We start from the raw sequence: 7,091 nt of genomic DNA, 5'->3' as shown, positions 1-7,091 counted from the left end.
CCTCCGGTGACTCTTGTGATTAAAATGCAGAATCTGCTTTTTTAAAATAAAAGTTACCATTATCATCATCAGTTCTCATGAGTTGTTCATGACTATAACCTCTCACTCTGGAACATAACAAGCTGCTGCTTAGTGTGTTGTGAAAGACCATGCTCATAAAGGATTTATAAATGGTGTAATTCTAGTTTATTGATTAGTATATTGACACTTTATAAAACATTTATAAACTGTTTTCTGTGCTGTTGATCTCATCTCTGGTCTTCCTCCGTTTCCTCCATCATCAGTTCACCTCCGTCCGCATCTTCATGGTTTGGCAGATCTAAATCCTGATCATATCCAACGATCAGATTGATGTCAGTGTTTGCTGTCCTCATTATAATCACAGCTGTTGATCAGCTGCTTTAGGACGTTATCTCTCCAGCTCTAACACAGTTGGTGATCTTCCTTTACCTGCTCACTCATTCTTTATCCTCTGTTCCCAGTCTGTTGTTCACTGAGCTCATTCTCCCTCATCATCTAATTCATGTTTGTTCTACTCAGTTTACAGCCATTTATTATCAGTTATAAACATTTATAACTGGTAAAAGGATTATTATTGTTATCAAAGTGTACAGCACAGTTACAACATGGCTCAGTTCACCAGTTATAAATGGTAGGAACTAATTAGTAAGGTTAATGAGTTGCAGCATTTAGATTATTTTTACCAAAGCATGAAAACCTAGAATATGATTGTATTGTCAGTGATAATTCCTACTTTTTCTGCCATATATACACTATAGTATTATATAAGCTCACTTACCATATATTTTTTTTAAAAATCCACAAACCTATTTCCCATATTATATCATAATAGTCTATTTTAAGTGACATACAAATACATTTGACACTGTTTCAGAAGAGGGACTTCATCTACTAAGATGTTCTATCAATGGTTGACCAGCAGGTGGGGACAAACCCCCATAGATGCCTGCAGTTTACAAACCACAGGACAAAAGCAACGTCCTTGTAGAGGAGTAGGTGAAAACAGTGAAGCAACTTTCACTCCCTCACAAACACGACAAAGACTCACTGAACATTGTGGTTTTTAACACAACATTTAACAGGTTTGTCATAACACTCTCAGGGACATGTGATTGTACAACACTGGACAGGCTTTACTGCATTAGTGTCAGTCCCTGCACGTCCCAGCCTGCCCTCGTCTGTGACGGGCTGTTGTTTATTGAGAGGAAAGTCCATTCTGCTGCGTTGTTCCTTTCACTTGGAGAGTTCACAATCTCAGCTGTCTGTCATGTCTGTAATACAGTAAATCAACCCAGAGAATCTTAAAGAAACAGCTCTGTCAAATTGTGGTGTATCCTACAAATTGTGGTGTATCCTAACATGGTTATGTTTCTGGAGGAAAGACAACACAGGACAATGCAACTTCCATATTGAGCTGCATAATGACATAAAATCTATATCATTAGAAGCAGTAGTAGAGAGCAGGATCATGGATGTAGTAGGTGGTCTCTAGTCTCACATCCTGATTCTACTGCTGGAGGCAGACATACCTGCAGAGAGCACTAGCAGGAGACAAGGAAACAAAAACTATACAGACAGAGAAAAAGCCAATATTCACATGTATTCATGGGATATTACCCTTATTTTGAAAGCATCACTTCATCATCCATCTGTTCCCATCTCTTTACCTGTCTTTGTTCACTGGTTTTTCCCTCCTGTCCACAGATGACTGACTCATGAAATAACCCTTTCCCGTAACGACGAAACTGAAAGCTGTGGTTCCATCAAACAAGATAAGACAGAATCTGGGTGTGAAAGAGCTGCTTTACACTGGAGAAGGAAGGTAAACAAGCAGAAACTGGTACACCTGTTTAATGAAATAATAATAATAATCTAAAATCCATTGTGCGTGCCCATGAGGTCCAACAGAGTGTATAAAACAACAAAAGCAGTTTTTGACCTTTGTGACCTCCTAGTTTGGGTTCCTTTAGGGACACGAAATCAAACACCTGGGGATCTATTAGACTCATATAAGGCAGTTTCACATTTAAAGTCAGTGTTTCAGTGACGCTGTGGACAGAGATGTCAGTGAGTAGCTAGTAGAAGTCAATGTTGTGCAGGCCATTTACTGTGACTTATCAAATGGTAAACCAGTGGTGTAGATTGATCACTTTATCCCAGTGTGTGAGAGCATAATGTTGTCGTTGACAGGAAATGACATCCTTTACATGTAGACGCACTTGTACCAGCGGGCGGGCCACCCACCGCACTCTGAATCACTTTATTGTGAAATGTTCATTGAATGGCACTGTCCTGGGGATTCTGATATTTTGCAATGACAGCTGTGTGTGTGAGTGTATATGCGTGGGTCTGACCCAACATCCTCATGGTGACCTGACTCTATGGAATTTATTGCAGTTGTTTCACCTGGGTGTTTTTTATTCCATCAATGCCAATCATAGCTGGAGCTGATAAAATGCTGTATCTAGTGTATTTGTTTGTTTGTTTGTTTGTACTGTTTATTTCGAATATGAAAATAATAAAATAAAAGCTTCCCGATTTGCTACTTGAACAAATTCTTGTCCAACACAATATAGAAATGAGCATTGAGGAAGCAAAAAAATAAAATAAAATAAAACAAGAAAAAGGGAAATAAGTGACATAATCGAAAAGGAGTGAGAAGAGGCATAGCTTATTAGCTCTCACCCCTTTGTCTAAATACAAATATTAAATACATGCATATCAACACTTATACACATACATATACACATATACATACTTCCTCATCACCATGCCATACCAATTAAGGAGCAAATGAACCATTATCATTAAAGATCACTGTCCATTATACCCGCTAAACATCATATTTTTGTACATTTTCTTAAACCTGCTGATATTTGGACTTTTCCTGAGGTTATCGGTTTGATTGTTCAATAACTTGACACCAGTAATGGATATACAGAAACCTTTCAGAGTTGTTCGTGTTTTTAAGATTTTGAATTTATGTTCCCCTCTTAGTTGATAACCTCCCTCCCGGTTCCTAAATACATTTTTGATATTTTCTGGTAATTGTCTGTATCATTTGACCAGGATCTGACCCCTTCCACTCACAATGAAGGCCTGATGTCGGTGGGTCTTAGCAGGGTCGGACCAGTGGAAAAGATGCTGCACAGTCGTTCTCAGCTTCTGTGGCGACTGGTGAACTGCAGATAAAAGTCCAGTTCCTGCTGGGAGTAGGATAATGCTGCTCGACAGTCACCAAACATCCACGTTAGCTTGGCCGTGTCAAAGGCTGCAAACCAGGTGGGGAAAATGGAGGTAAATAGGGAACAGCATGCTTTTATTTGAATATGGTTTCTTTCAACAACAAAAAAAGAAGAAATGTGGAATTTGTACAGAAATTATAATAGTGAACATAAGTGCATCTAAAACTCATAGCAGCTTTTTTTTTATTTTTTTTTATTGTGAAACACAAGACAAACAACATAACGGACATACAGCAATGGATACAGAAGATGTGCGTGTGTAGTTCGAGTGCAGTGTAGTGTGGTGATGGTAATAGTGCAAAGATAAGGAAAGAAATTAAAGAATCATGACGGTGACCTAGGTCTCAACAACAAAAACGATACAAAGGGTAGTAGGGATAACAGCTATGACAGCAAACATATAGCAAACATAACAGTACTGATGACAGCATTAATTCTGGAGGTAAGAAGGAAGAAAAGGGGACAGCCGGGATCAAGGATGAAAGAATGAAACAATGAAACAAGGGAAGGGGGAGCAGAGGATGGATGCTTAAGTGGAATTGGACGTGAGTGAATAAATAAGAATAGACAGATAATTTGATTGATTAATAAAATGAATTAAAGAAGCGATGCGAATGAGAGGAAGAGGAGAAAAAAAAAGTAAATAGATAATAAACGAATAAAGTTGATAAATAAGGAGCGAAAACCAAAAACGATTGAACAAGTCAATGCATGGATAAGTAAATAATAAACTGGGGTCATTTTGTGGAATGTCACATTGACAAGATGCATCGGGTCCCGTTGCTCGGCCAGGCACCGGACCCTGGACCCCCGCCGCCACCGCCCCCAGTCAACCCCCCGCCCCGCCACACCCAGCCACCCTGGGTCGCCCCCAGCCCACCTTTCCCTTTCCTTTGTTTTTGTTAGTGTGGTGCATTAAAAACAGGGTGTTTGTGGTGCATTAAAAAGGGACCGGGTAGGCCATGTAGAGTGTTTAGTTTGTATTTGTTTTCATCTGGTGTGTCATGCATTAAGAAATAGGGAGATGGGCCACACGGCGACGGGCACGGCAGAGAGTCGGCGGAGCGGGGAGGCCACGAGGGGGGGGGGGGGGGGGGGGCGGGGGGACCACGGGTCCGTCGACCTGCCTGGCCCATCAGGGAACCCCCGCAGAGCTTGTGTGTGACAATAAAAATAATACGAATTAGTAATTATAATACCCCTAACAATAATCAACTAATAATAAAGAATAACAAAAGAAAGGAATAACAAAAAACTGAAAACTGAATACAAAAGGGTATGAGAGTTACTCATAGCAGCTTTAAATCCTCATACAAACCAGCACAGATTGTTATAAGAATAAATACATGTGATGAACTTACTGTTACTGTTCATTTATTTATGGCATTATGAGTAGTAAAACAGCTGAAATGAGGACGTGTGAACTGTCACTTTCTCAATGGTTCCTTCTTGTTTAATAAGTAACAAGCTCAGGCCTCTGCTGCTGCCTCTTTTATAACATGATGAGACGTGTTTTTCTGTGTGTGTGTGTGTGTGTGTGTGTGTGTGTGTGTGCGCGTGTGTGCGTGTGCATGTTAGTGTGTGTGTGTGTGTGTGTGTGTGTGTGTGTGTGTGCTGTATTTGCGGTTGAGCAGAGTACAGTCCTGCCAGTTTGCCTCCGAGCCGCTGACAGACACACAGAGATGTGTCTGAGCCTGAAGGAACTCAGGATTGTGTTCGACATCGTCAGACTTTGAAGACTGCAAGACTTTTTAACTTTCATATTGTGAAAGTATTTGATTTTTGTGTTGTTCACATGCCTGATCTCATTGTACTCCTCTAATAAAGATATTTATACTTAAATTTAAAAGGTCTGTTCTCTTCTGAAGCGTCCTGTGTTCCTGCCCGGCTACCTCTGCTTTAAGGTGGATTTACCGCCTGTGTTTACTAAAGCCAATGACTGTAATTGTAAAGGACAACCACACCCTCGGTCTGAGAGCCAGGACAATAGACTGGTGGTTAAACACACGCAGCCAGGATAAAGGGAGGTTAAGGTGTAGGGTGTGGCCTCGGAGATAAACAGACTAACAGCAGGCAGCTCTCCTCAGACAGACAGACAGACAGGCTTCACCTCTCCAGGAGTTAGACAGACACCGAGGAATTCTTCACGTGCATGCACATCAGTTAATCTCCACATAAGAAGAGAACAGACGGTTTGATTATAGCTTGTTTTGTTTAATCCTAGGACTCCTAGGAGTTTTTAATTTTTAATTTTTTAATTTCACAGCATCATCATCACCACGAATGAGTCTCTAAAGTGTTTAAAGGGATAGTTCACCCAAAATTCAAATTTCACTCATTATCTACTCACCCTCATGTCGACTAAGGGCTGGGAGAATTTTCAGAGTCCTCCGTTCCTTCTCTGAGTTACGGGGGGGTCCGCGCTGCAGTATTTGTCCATATAATGGTTTGTCAATGGATACCAACTTTCTTCGTCCAAAAAGACACACCAAAAAACATCCAAATACCGCCATACTGCTCGTCTGTAATGTCCCTCTTGTATTGAAGCCCCGACATGAGAAATTGTTCCGCCGGTCAGTGCAAATCACGCGAGATTTGCACGGACACAGGAAGAGCAGTGAACTGAGACACTGGGAGCTTCCGCTACAAACAAGCTTAAAATATAGACTTATTTAATTTTTTTCGGAACAATTTCTCATGTCGGGGCTTCAATACAAGAGGGACATTACATACGAGCAGTATGGAGGCATTTTGATGTTTTTTGGTGTGTCTTTTTGGACGAAGAAAGTTGGTATCCATTGACAAATATTGCTGTGCGGACCCCCCCGTAACTCAGAGAAGGAACGGAGGACTCTAAAAATCCTCACAGCTCTTAGTCAACATGAGGGTGAGTAGATAATGAGTGAAATTTGAATTTTGGGTGAACTATCCCTTTAACTGTGAGTGATGTTTTCTACACGTTCACAATCACAGCTGAAGAAAACATGACAGCACAGGTTCACCTGGAGGCACCATGAAGTGCTGCAGGTTTATTCACACCAGTGTGGTTAGGTGAACTATTGTGAAACATCAGAGACAGAGAGGCTGCTCTTTATCAGACTTGTGGATGTTAACTCCACCAGTCATCTTGTCCTCATCCTTGAGGTGCCTCGGCTTGTAACCTGAGACACCTGGCCTTTGTGTAGCCTTAAGAGCTTTTGTTATGACGTGCAGCCTGAACGGCCTCACTGCTGCTTCCTGTGGCCGCTGGAGACGCACAAATACCCACAACATGGAGATGTTTTATTTCAGTGTTCACAAGCGTACAGTCCAGCCACCTATAAGGCGAATGACAAAACACAGTGCTGATATTTGCATATAGAGGATATGAAGTCACTGCCTGCAGGCGACCAAAATGAAATGTACCATTACCGAGATATCACTGGTTTGAGAGCTGATGTAAATTTGGGATGACGTACCAACTGCTAAAGACTGAACAACACAGAGCAAAGGTGTAGTTGTTTTAACTAGTTTTTACTTACATGAATTAATATGGATTAATAATGATTATCTTTTTATGGGATTTGTCAACAAAAGCAAAATTGTATCTTCATCCATCCATTTGTGGAGGAATAAGCAGCCAAAAGGCCTTTGAGATACTCCCACCAGATATAGAACCTATAGCAACAATGTGTTGTTGTTTTTTTCATATTAATATATCTATTTTATGAAATGGATGGTTGTATAGTAGCCTATTTTACTGCCAAAGTTTGAATGGTAGGGTACATGTGTGTTCTTCTCCATGTTTCATGGTGAGGGGTTGGTGGCACACTTGTTTGCATGTCA

The 7,091-nt window shown here is 40.8% G+C and overlaps 1 long non-coding RNA gene across 1 annotated transcript; it reads left to right on the top strand.

Annotated features, from left to right (window-relative positions):
• Nucleotides 1-908: 908 nt before the first annotated feature.
• Nucleotides 909-5,443, top strand: LOC146973890 (uncharacterized). The gene is made up of 3 exons (XR_015037794.1): nt 909-1,351; nt 1,726-1,843; nt 4,901-5,443. It is a non-coding gene; the product is annotated as an uncharacterized LOC146973890 (long non-coding RNA).
• The last annotated feature ends 1,648 nt before the right edge of the window (nt 5,444-7,091 follow it).

The sequence above is a fragment of the Trachurus japonicus genome, chromosome 15 (genome assembly GCF_045865225.1).
Source record: "Trachurus japonicus isolate A0001 chromosome 15, Traja_1.0".
NCBI classification, from domain to species: Eukaryota; Metazoa; Chordata; class Actinopteri; order Carangiformes; family Carangidae; genus Trachurus; species Trachurus japonicus.
This window is presented reverse-complemented; position numbering and strand designations above follow the sequence as displayed.